The following is a 12,418-nucleotide window of genomic DNA, read 5'->3' as shown; positions in this document are numbered from 1 at the left end:
ATTTTTGAAAGGCAATGCACTTAAGTGGTACACCAACCTTATGCTTCATGGAGATGCACCTCCTACTTGGCTGGAATGTAAGCAAGTGTTCTCTTCTACTTGGCTTACTCCAACTTTTAAAGTTGAAGTACTTTCACACTGGCATGACTTGTCATACAAACTTTGCAAGAATCTTGATGATTACACCAAGAGGTTTTGGGTTGCTACCATTGTGAGCTCTTACATGCATGTTTCTTTGAAAGAGCAAATAGAGAGGTACTGTTGTGGATTGCCTAGTGAGCTACGTGATTATTGCATCAAAACCAAGGTGGCTTCTATGACTGAATTAATTGAGAATGCAAGGACAGCATATGCATGGATGCAAGAGAAGAATTTGGGCTTTATGGACAGCAAGAAAGAAGACAGCAAACGGGCTGCCAAACACCAGGATAAGAAGGACATCAAATCTGAAAATAAAAATTATGGCAAACGACCATTTGAAAAGGGAGGAAAAGCCCAATTCAAAGCTGGTCAAAGGTGTGGACAGCCTAATAAACAGCCCATACCAAGTTATCTGATGAAGAGAAAATGTCACTCATGGAGCAAAACAAATGTACTATATGCAAAGGAGAGGGACACCGCTCTTATGATTGCCCATCCAAGAAAAGAGACAAGTCAGATGATGATAAGAATGATGATAAACAGGCTGATCGGAAGGGCAAAAGGCCTAAACCTTCCACAAGACTTCTTCCAGATGTAATTGGGAGTTCGCCACATGCACATGATGAAGAGGAAACGAAAAAGACTAAGATGTGTAGAGCATGGGAAAAAATCAAAAATCAAAATTGTTTGTTTTTCTTTGATTCTGGGGCAAAGGCGAATTTCATAACTCCTGATATGGTAGGAAGGCTTGGCATCAAGCCTGAGGAAATGGGGCCATCCGGCATGTGTGATATGGCCAACCCTAAACTCAACACACCTATCACTCCTATCATTGGCAAGTTGAGGATGCATATCCAGGGATATCAGGATGCAGAGGACTTCTACATTATGCCTTTGCCAGAGTGTGATGCTTTGCTTGGGATGCCTTGGATGTACAGGGTGGGGGCTGATGTGCAGATGAGAAACAAGAAGATTTCTTTAACTCATAGAGGCAAAAATCATGTACTTAATGTAAAGTTGAAAGGGGAGTCCATCCCTGCAGTTTCAGCTTCTTGTATTTCCAATGTAATAAAGTGTCATATTTCAGCGTACTTGGATTTTGTCAAAGAGGACAGCCAACCAGTTCAGGAAGGCTCTAGTCTTTCTGCTTTAGATAGAGAAAGGGCTGCTTTTATTTCAGATTTTCAGGATTCTTTCTCAGATGCACTTCCTCAAGAATTACCTCGCAAGAGGCCCGAGGATCCAATTGATATAATTCCAGGAAGCTCACCGCCTAATATACCTCCCCATCGTGTCAGTAAGGCACAACAGGAAGAGTTAATGTCACAAGTGAAGAAACTCTTGGAAAAGGGATTAATACAACCAAGTAATTCTCCTTACTATTCCCCTATGTTGCTTGTGCAAAAGAAGGATGGCAGTTGGAGAATGTGTATTGATTATAGGCTTTAAATAAAGTCACAAAAAAGAACCGTTTTTCAATTCCACGCATTGATGCTATATTGGATCGGTTGTGGATCGGTTGGAAGGTTCCTCCATGTTTAGTCGTATTGACCTTAAAAGTGGATACCATCAGATAAGGATACGGCCTGAAGATGTCTACAAGACTGCCTTCCGCACTTCATTCGGCAGTTTTCCAACATGCCCTTGCTTGTCTCTTGTCTTTTGCACTTAAGGCTTTACCACTGGATTTATCAAACTTCCTCCCCGAGCTTCTTTCTGCAGGACTAGGGGCACTAGCTCCTCAAATGTAACTAGTGCTGACCGTTGCCGTGCAACCCGGTTGTCACATGCCAAGAAAACGCATGGCTATCCGAGCTTAATCCATTTGCTCACCAAGTACTGACAATTGATCCCTCACTACCTCATTTTAATGATGTGATCACATACTTCCCCCCCCCATGTGTATGTCATACAATTCCGTCTCAAGGTCAAGGATTCAAGCTGCATTGTTGGTCTCGTACATGTCCTTTGGAATGGCCCATGCTTAAACTGCCATGGGCACCAGCCGAATATGTAAGAGGACCAAGCCTACATTCATGCCAATGATTATTGCCAGGGCCACTGCATCACGTCGTACCCAATCTCTGAATGCAGCAAGATTTGCTAGTGTCACCACTACCCTGGCAGCATTCTTCATGTCCTGAGGCCCTAGCTCCAGTCCTGTCATAAACTCCCAGATCATCCTTACCACCAGGTGGCTCCAGATCTTCATCTTCCAGAGAGGATATTTTGTACCATCAAGCTTCCCCGACTCCCCCCAAGCTTGGGATGGGTACTCTATCAGCCATGACAATGGTGTGAAAGGATTAGAAGAGTTCCTTCACTAAAACATCACCCTCCTTCTCCCAAGGCACCTGTACTTCAGGCGTAGGAGCTAATTTGTATAAACTTGAACTGACATCTCCTTCCAAAGGTTCTCATCTTCGAGCTTCCTGTGCTTTTGAGCATTCCTCAAACCTCTGTTGTCATGTAGAAAGCAGAGATGGAGTTTGTTTGCAAAAGCCACCACTCCAGCAGCAGCGGAAGATTGTGTAAAGCATTCCTGGCACCTTCAAACACTGTCAGCCTGCATGCTCTCCTAGAGCTTCAGTGGACTGAGTAGATGCCCTTTAAACAGAACTTGCTGCTCCAGTGGACAGCCAAGCATGAGGTACTGTTAGCACCCTGATCCTTGACAACCTCGCTGCTTCCGTCGGCATGTGGTGAGGCACAAAGGTCCCTGATTCCGATCTCCTTGCTTCTGGACCTGCAGCCTCTTGTAAGGCTCTATCACTGAGTTCTCTGGACCTCCCTGTTGCTTGACCTGCAGCCCAAACTGAGCTACTAGAGGCTCTACACTGGAATAGTAAACTGGCCCTCCAGGGGCCCTTAATATAGGGCTGGATGCCTGCAGACTGGGCCGACCCAGTCTGTAGCACATATGCAGACAGCCAACTTGGCCACGTGGCAGCCTGCCAATGGCCAGACTGCTGTTGTTCCTTCTCCTGACCCTGCTGACTCTGTCTGCTACACCCGATCAGCCCTCCTTGTGGGCCCGACTTGCTGCTTCAGACTGCCGGCAGGCAGTCCTTGTTGCCGCTGTCCGTTGGGCCTAGCCCTATGTGCATCCCTTGCAGCACCTTCTGCTCCAGCCATATTCAGATCATCCCACAGCCTCCCATCTGCTCCAGCCACCCGTATGTGCTGCTGCTGACCAGGTTCAGGTCCTGGAATGGTCCCGCACAGTCTGCACTTGCTGCTTCCCTGCTGCAGCCCTTCCATGCATCCATATCTTCTGCTCACATGGCAGTCCACATGCTGCCCATGTGGCAGCCCTGCTGCTGCTGTCAGATCTGCCCTCGTAGCAGCCTCTCCCAGCATCCCTCTTTCCCATAAAATGCTGCTGGTACACATCCCCTATGTCCTCATATGGGGGCTCACAGGTGGGAGGAGACCAGGATGATCCCAACAAAAATCAGGCCAGCATATTTGCAGACAGTTGAGGATCAATGTATAGACCTTTGTATACTAGAATATATCCAATCGTACAAATTTAGATTTTTGTTGTCCTAAAGTCCAAAATTCTACAATCAAAATAAAAGAGAAAACTAAAGATAACAAAATTGAGCTAACCAATAATAATAATAATAAATAAATAAATAAGCAAAAGGTAGATGAGCAAAGCATCCTCATCAGAGCCCAAGCATAAGCAGCTATATTGGGTTTCTAAAGACCCACGGAGTCTCTTGGGCAAACCCAGTGCTTACTAAAATACATCACATAAACAAAAGGGAAAGATAACAAGAAATAAAGAAAAAGCTGAGGATCAATGAGCTAAAGTTCAGGGCAAACAACCAGAATGTAGTTCACAGTAGCCATGCACACATTTTCTGTACTTGAGAAAGGTAGCAAATGGAGTAGACCTAGGATGGTCACACAACCGAGAATAAAATGAGCTAAAGTTTGGGGCAAGTAACCACAGAATTAGTTCAGAGTGTGCTTTGCACACATTTTTAGTATTAAAAGAGGGGAAAAGGACTAGACCCGTCTGTCCCCAAAATAGACATTGACAAGTGGATAATTTAATGAGTCCATAGGAAAGGGCCCAACCCATGCTATGAAAAGAGACAGACTCATGGTGTTATAAAGTTTATATACTCCTGATTTGTTCAAACCCAACTTAGAAACTAATACCTGCTGCTTTTTCCCACTCTTGGGTGGTAAGAAGGCAATCAATGCATGCTGCTTCTTACTACTCTCTTCAGAGGTGAGACGGCCAAACTATGTCTAGTTTGTTTGCCAATAGATAGAAATAGGCCTTTTCAATCAAGATCAAAGAAAGCTGTCACCACAATGTAAATATCCTAAGTCAAAGTACAGTTGACCATAATTAAAGAGTTTTCCATCTGGGTTAATTATGGTCAAAGAGTTCTTTTATTGGTCAAAGAATTGACTACGGTCAAAGATACTTGACTCTGGTCAAGTAAGCCTGACTTCGGTCAGGGAGACTTGGTATATTACCAAGAGGGTTAACTACAGTTAACGAGAGAACCACAGAGCTACTGACTATGGTCAGAGAGTGTTGACTTCGGTTTACAAGACTTGGCATGCGCCAAGAGGGTTAACTATGGTTAACCAAGATGTGCCAACTTCGGTTGGAGAGTTGTGCCAACTTCGGTTGGAGAGACTTGACTATAATTAAGGCACCTCGACCCTTGGTCAAAGCCTCTTAATTATAATCAAGAGTGTTGACTCTAGTCAACCAGAGAATAAATATATTTATTATATTTGTTATGTGTGCACATGTGTTCAATGGGGACGCCCACCGTGACTAGAATTAGTCCACAGTGTGTTATTTGCATGCAAAGCGCTAACAATTAATGGGTGCCATGGTAGTGCGCTTTAATTAATTGTTGCAGATACTGGGAAGAGTGATTTTCCTAAGCGCTACGGGAGCCTACCAAGAGTCTAGGAGGCGGTTCGCGTGACCAAGAGACCAAGTGCTTCGAAGACTCCAGAGTTGCCCTTAGTGGCATGTAATTAGGAAAGTAATGTAGAGTTTGACAAGTGGCTTGTTGCCAAGAAAGAGAGCCTTAGAGCTCATGTAATGATTTGCATTCACGTTTTTGGATATGTATGAACAACTTCCATGCTGAACTATGTATTCCTTCTTCTCTCAAGTAATAAAATCCTTCGGGGGGATCCAGCCCGACTGTTGTCCTAGGCCCTAGTGTATTTGTAGAGAGAAAGAAAGAAAGAAAGTTTATTAATGTCCACCCTGGTGAAGGCGATAGCGCTCGAGGAGGCTATGCTATGGCGAATTGTTGAGCGATACACGTCATACTTTGGCTAGAAAAAAAAAGATGCACGCAGAGGCTCTCCGGACATTTGGCGATGGCGCAACAATAGATGTGCAAAGGTCCTTGTTTTTTTCGCCGTTGATTCTCTGCATTGCTCATAGAATCTCCCGCGACACGCGACGTTGATGGTCTCTGGAAGGCACGATGCGAAATGGTCTCAACCTTAGGTTGATATGACAGATCTGACACGTGGCAACCAAAGCTGACGTGGCACAAGAGGACACGTGGCAGAGGTTTTGGCAAGTGCTGACATGGCACACGTGTGTAATTTGACACATGGCAAGTGACGTGGTGACCACACGAGTGAGATGATGTGGCAGCCAGCTCAGTGGATGACGTGGCAGGACATGTGGCAGCTGACCTGGAGTGCCAGCTAGACAGGTGGCTGAGGTGGTAGACCTGAGGTTAAGCTAACCCCAACTCAGTTAATTTAACTCTGGTTTAGTTAGTCTGGCCTAACTTCACTTAACCAGTCTAGTCTGGTCACTGTAACCAGACTGTGACCAGTCCAGTTAGTCTAGTTGCAGACTAACCTAACCAGAACCAATCAATCTGGTTAGTGTAACCAGCCGATTACTTCATCCAGTTACTGTCCCCAAAAAAAAAAGACAGTTGCAGAGACTGTTTCTGCTAGCAGTTTTCACCTATCTGAGAAAGTATTTACTGTCAGACAAGTCAGACAAAGCAGAAATCAGAGATTTGCAGAAAAAGAATATGCATGCCCTTGAGTAGAGAAAAGAGGGGAAAAAAAACAGATGCATTTTGCAGTCATTTGCAGTAGCCAGAAAAGGGGCACTCAGCTTTGAGTTTATGCCTTGAGTTGACAGCCCGGTACTGGCATAGATTGTGAATGCAAGACACAGAGTGTTGAGGTAATTTTTCTCTTTGAAAAGCAAAGGTTGCGTGCATCAGTTGCATACACAGTGTGTGTGACAAACTTGCAGATCTCAGACGAGTTGTAAGAAAATGGCCCAGTCACCTATCGAGAGGGATTTACAAGATAGGGATGCACATCCAAGATAGAGAAGGGTGCAACAAAATCAGCAAGAATTTGAGCAGATGGTATGCACTCGTATACAAGAGATGGAAAATCTCAGAAAGGATCCAAGAGCTCAGCATTTGTTTCAAGTAGAAAATATGCCTAATGCAGCCTATGATGTGCCAATCCCAGAGGCACACTCTCGTGTACAGCCAAAGAAAGAGAGATCTCATAGGGGACGGTCTCATAGTAGGAAGAGATCGAGGCATCATCACCGATCTCCCAGTCCTTCACCGTCTACCTCGAGCTCGACTTCTGTATCTTCTTCTTTATCAGATAAACCATCCAAGAAAAGAAGGAAACACAAGAATTCTAGGAAGAGAAAGTCTTCCAGAGGGACTAAGGAATTCAAAGAGGGAGGTAAATCTATCAAGTTTATGACCTATAATGGACAATATGGTCATACAGACAAAGCATTGCAGTTCATCAGATAGTTTGATGCTGCATTCGGTACAGAAAAGTTTTCAGAATCCTCCAAGTTAAGAATGGTCAGTTTGCACTTGACAGCGACAGCTAGTGCATGGTGGAGTGCACAGACCACAGATGGGTCAGCCCCAAAGAGGTGGAGGGACTTCAAGAAAGCCTTCTACCAGCAGTTTATGCCTAAACAGTTTAGAGATCATGTTCTTCAAGATTGGGACACTTTGCATATGGATGCAGGAGATACAGTGGATGTGTACAACCAAAAGTTTTGGGATGCTTATTTGCAGGTTGCACCTTTCAAAAAGATCTCCAAAGGAACCCAAATAAGAAAGTATAGAGCAGGCCTCAGTCCAAGAATTCAGGCAATAGTGAATGCTTTGGGGGCAAAGAACATTCAAGACCTTATGCATTCAGCTTCAATAGCTAGTCTTGTGCCATTACAAGATCCATATCCTTGCATGCAGGACGTGTTGAAAGAAAGAAAAATGATTTTTCAAAATCAGAAAGAAAGAGTATCCCAAGGTTGAAAAGAAAGGGTTTCAGCCTCAGAAACCGAGGGGTACTCAGTTTTCAAAGTCATATAAAGGCAAATCCCCATTCACTCCTGAACAGATAGCTGAATTCCGTAGAGATGGGAAATGCTTTTTAAGTGTGGGAAAGAGGGGCATGTGGCTGCCCAGTGCCCAGAAAAGCCTTCAACTTCGAAAGGAAAAGAGGCAGAGAAGCCACAGGGACCGCAAAAGCCAATGGCAGGAGGAATTCCTGACATACTGGGTCATGTTTCAAACCCAGAAGAACGAGAATTGCTGCTATCATGGGGCAAAGTCAGAGACCAGCAAGCGCTGATTTTATTTGATCCAGGGGCTACTGATAATTTCATATCAGAGGACCTAGCCCTAAGACTGGAAATAAAGACGGAGGAGTTGGGCAGGGCGTTGGATGCCGATCAGATGTTCTGTGGGGAACCCTGTGCCAGTCACTCCCTTGATAGGGAAGCTCCGTCTTCGTGTACAGAGTTATGTGGATCAGGAAGACTTCTTCATTTCTCCACTGAAACATCATGATTTAGTCTTGGGTATGCCTTGGTTTCATCGCAAGGCAGTGAAGTTGACTCTTCCTGAAAGAGTGCTGGAGTTTGTACATAGGGGCAAAGTATATCGTGTGGTTGCTAGGAAAAGAGGAGAAACTATTCCCATTGTATCAAATAGTTCTGTTGGAAAAGAAATAAAGTCTGCACTTTTCAGCTTACATGATTTTTGTAAACGAGAGAGAGGTGGAAATGCATGCTGAAATAAGTGAGGCAGATCAGAATAAATTTCAGTTCCTTGAAAATTTTAAAGATTGCTTTTCTGACACTTTACCCCTTGAGAGACCTGAGGATCATGGCATAGAACTCTTTCCTGGCAGCGAGAGATTATGACTCAGGTCCAAGACTTGTTGTCCAAGGGGTTGATTCAGCCCAGTTCTTCTACTTTTTGTTCCTCTGTATTGCTAGTACAGAAGAAAGATGGTTCATTCCGTATGTGCGTTGATTATCGTGCACTGAACAAAATGACCATCAAGAATAGATTCCCTATTCCGCGCATTGATGATGTGCTGGATCAGTTAAATGGAGCTTCAGTTTTCAGCAGGATAGACTTAGAGTGGCTATCACCAAGTGAGGATACAGCCTCAGGATGTGCACAAGACTGCGTTCCGCACTACTTTTGGGTTGTATGAATATCTGGTGATGCCTTTTGGACTGACAAATGCCCCAGCTACTTTCAATAGGATGATGGATCATATCTTCCGACCCTACAGACATAATTGTCTTTTCTAAGTCCGAAGAAGAGCACAAGGAACATCTTGCTATAGTGTTTCAAGAGCTGAGAAATCATCAGCTCTATGCAAACAGCAAGAAAAGTGAATTCTTCCTAAAAGAAATCCATTACTTGGGACATATAATATCTAAAGATGGGATACGGATGGATCCGGCAAAGATTCGTGCCATTTACGAATGGCCAGAGCTGAAAACTGTGCATGAAGTTCGAAGTTTCCTAGGCCTGTGTTCTTACTACATAAGATTTATCAAGCATTTTGCGGATATAGCCGCTCCACTCCACGATCTTACTAAGAAAAATGCAGCTTTCAGATGGGGAATTCCTTAAAAGACAGCCTTCACCACACTCAAGGAGAGGCTGACTACAAAGCCAATCTTAATCGTTCCAGATTTGTATCAGCTGTTTGATGTGGATTGTGATGCTTGTGGGGAATGTGTTGGGGCTGCATTGCATCACAATGGTCATGTAGTGGCCTATGAGAGTAGGAGAGTCCGGGATGCCGAGAGATATCTAGGAACCTATGAGAAAGAGTTATTGGCTGTAATCCATGCCATTCATACATGGAAGCACTATCTTTTGGGTGCAGATTTTACTGTTAAAACAGATCACCAAAGTCTGAGATATTTTCTAACTCAAACAAAACTTTCCGAGAAGCATATGAAATGGGCAAATATGCTGTCAATGTATCATTTTCAGATTATCCATACCCCATGAATTCGGAACAGAGGCGGATGCCTTGTCCCGAAGACCCTAGGTCAACAATGTGACTATTGCTTATCATCAAGACCTGGAAGGCATGAGGGAGCAATATGCTAATGGTGCAGACTTTGGTGAGATTTTACAGCAAATGCAAGAGGGGCAGTCCACCAGTCACTATTCCCTGAAAGATGGGTATCTAATGAAAGGTGACTGCCTATGCATCACCCAGGAGATGATGAAAAAGATTTTAGAGGAATGCCATGCACTTCCCTATGCTGGACATAGAGGAATTACAGCAACAACTCTAGCACTAGAGAGGTATTTCTTTTGGCCAGGAATGCAAAAAGATATACATCAGTTTGTTACTGAATGCCTTACGTGTCAGAAAGTGAAGTATGATAGACGGAAGGCACTTGGCCTACTTATGCCTCTTCCCATGCCTCAAGCACCGTGGGAAAGTATTACAATGGACTTTATTTTTGATTTGCCAAGATCAAAGTCAGGGAATGATGGGATTTGGACTATCATTGATAGATTCAGCAAGCAAGCTCATTTCATTCCGGTTCGCAAAACCATAAAGGTAGATCATATGGCTAAGCTTTTCATGGCACAGATCTTTAAGCATCATGGTATGCTTAAGTCCATTGTCAGTGATCGAGATCCCCAAATGACCAGTCTATTCTGGAGAGCTTTATTTGACAACATGGGGACGAATTTGAATTTTTATTCTTCTTTCCATCCCCAAACAGATAGTCAAAGTGAAGTAGCAAATTCTACAATATTGGATATGCTGAAATGCTACGTGGGTGACCAAGGTTCAGACTCGGAAAAGTACCTACTATTGGTAGAGTTTGCTTACAATAATACAGTACACAGCTCTACAAGGAAAGCCCCCTTTGAGGTCATTTATGGGAAGGTGATGCTGCCACCTATCCTGAGGACCAAGGATGAAATATTTGCAGCTGATAAGTTTGTGAGAGACCTCCAGACAGCTTACAGCCAAGTCCAGACAGCAATTGAAAGGTCTCAAGAGAAGCATAAAAGAGCTGCAGATAAGCATAGAAGACAGCTAGATCTGAAGGAAGGGGATCGGGTACTTTTGAAGTTCGAGAAAGCTAGGCTCCGCAAGTTTAAGGGCAAACAGAAAGTGTATGCAAAGTTATCCTCTAGATATTATGGCCCTTTCAGGATTACAGAAAGAATAAATGAGGTTGCATACAAGTTAGCATTGCCAGAGCATTGGAGGATTCACAATGCATTCCATGTGAGTCTTCTAAAGGAATTTCAGGGGCTAGAGCCTATAGAGCCAATATCAGAGGATCCACCAGAAGTGGATGAGCTGGAAGAGGTCCTTCAGCCAAAGCAAATTGTATACCATACTGTACGCAAGGGCCCTCAAGGCAAGGAGTTTTACAGGTATCTTGTAAAATTCAAGAATTATACGGCATTAGATGCCAAGTGGATGGATAAAGATATGTTATCCGATCATCCACAGCTTCTGGACGTTTACAAGGAAGCTTTTCAGTTGAGGTCAACTGAATAGAAGCCGAGGGGATGTCACCACAATGTAAATATCTTAAGTTAAAGTACAATTGACCATTTATTTGATCATAATTAAAGAGTTTTCCATCTGGGTTAATTATGGTCAAAGAGTTCTTTTAATGGTCTCAGAATTGACTACAATCAAAGATACTTGACTCTGGTCAAGTAAGCTCGACTTCGGTCAGGGAGACTTGGTATATTACCAAGAGGGTTAACTACGATTAACCAGAGAACCACAGCACTGACTATGGTCAGAGAGTGTTGACTTCGATCGACGAGACTTGGCATGCGCCAAGAGGGTTAACTACGGTTAACCAAGATGTGCCAACTTCGGTTGGAGAGTTGTGCCAACTTCGGTTGGAGAGACTTGACTATAATTAAGGCGCCTCGACCCTTGGTCAAAGTCTCTTAATTATAATCAAGAGTGTTGACTCCGGTCAACCAGAGAATAAATATATTTGTTATATTTGTTGTGTGTGCACATGTGTTCAATGGGGATGCCCACCGTGACTAGAATTAGTCCACAGTGTGTTATTTGCATGCAAAGCGCTAACAATTAATGGATGCCATGGTGGTGTGCTTTAATTAATTGTTGCAGGTACCAAGAAGAGTGATTTACCTAAGCGCTATGAGAGCCTACCAAGAGTCTAGGAGGCGGTTCGTGTGACCAAGTGCTTCGAAGACTCCAAAGTTGCCCTTAGTGGCATGTAATTAGAAAAGTAATGTAGAGTTTGACAAGTGGCTTGCTACCAAGAAAGAGAGCCTTAGAGCTCATGTAATGATTTTCATTCACGTTTTTGGATATGTATGAGCAGCTTCCACGCTGAACTATGTATTCCTTCTTCTCTCAAGTAATAAAATCCTTCGGGGGGTCCAACCCGGCTGTTGTCTTGGGCCCTAGTGTATTTGTAGAGAGAGGGAGAGAGAGAGAGGGAGAGAAATAGTGTTTGCAGAAATTTTGCTTACGAGATACAAGTAGAAGGTTTCAAAAGCCCTCCCCTTTGCAAGCCTTTAAAGACTGACTCATTATTTCTTCTATGTCACTAAGGATGAAATGTTCCCCCAAGTTTCAGTAAAATGAAAAGTCTAATGTATTACTTGGCCTAGGCCTAGAGGAGACGCCTAGGCCTAGAGGAGACGAGAATCAGTTGGTTAGCCTTCCACTTTTAATTGAAAAGTAGTAAAGCCAAAACACCCAAAAAATGGCTTTGCTTTGCAGTGCAAGAAGAAAGATTGGCCATCTATGAATACCCGAATACCCCTCTGGCCATCTATGAATGTTCAGGTCGGTTGTGTGTTCGGGGTGGCTGAGTGTGTGTGTGTGTCTAATGGGGGGTGGAGGGAGTTGTGTTGGCATCCAATTAAAACTTCTGTGGGAGTCGTAAGAAACCCCAAATTCTCTAACAAACAATGTT

Source organism: Dipteris shenzhenensis, chromosome 17, assembly GCF_047967505.1.
Source record: "Dipteris shenzhenensis isolate YYH24624 ecotype China chromosome 17, Dip_SZ_1.0, whole genome shotgun sequence".
In the NCBI taxonomy this organism is placed as follows: Eukaryota; Viridiplantae; Streptophyta; class Polypodiopsida; order Gleicheniales; family Dipteridaceae; genus Dipteris; species Dipteris shenzhenensis.
The sequence above is the reverse complement of the archived record's forward strand: the minus strand, read 5'-3'. Positions refer to the sequence as shown.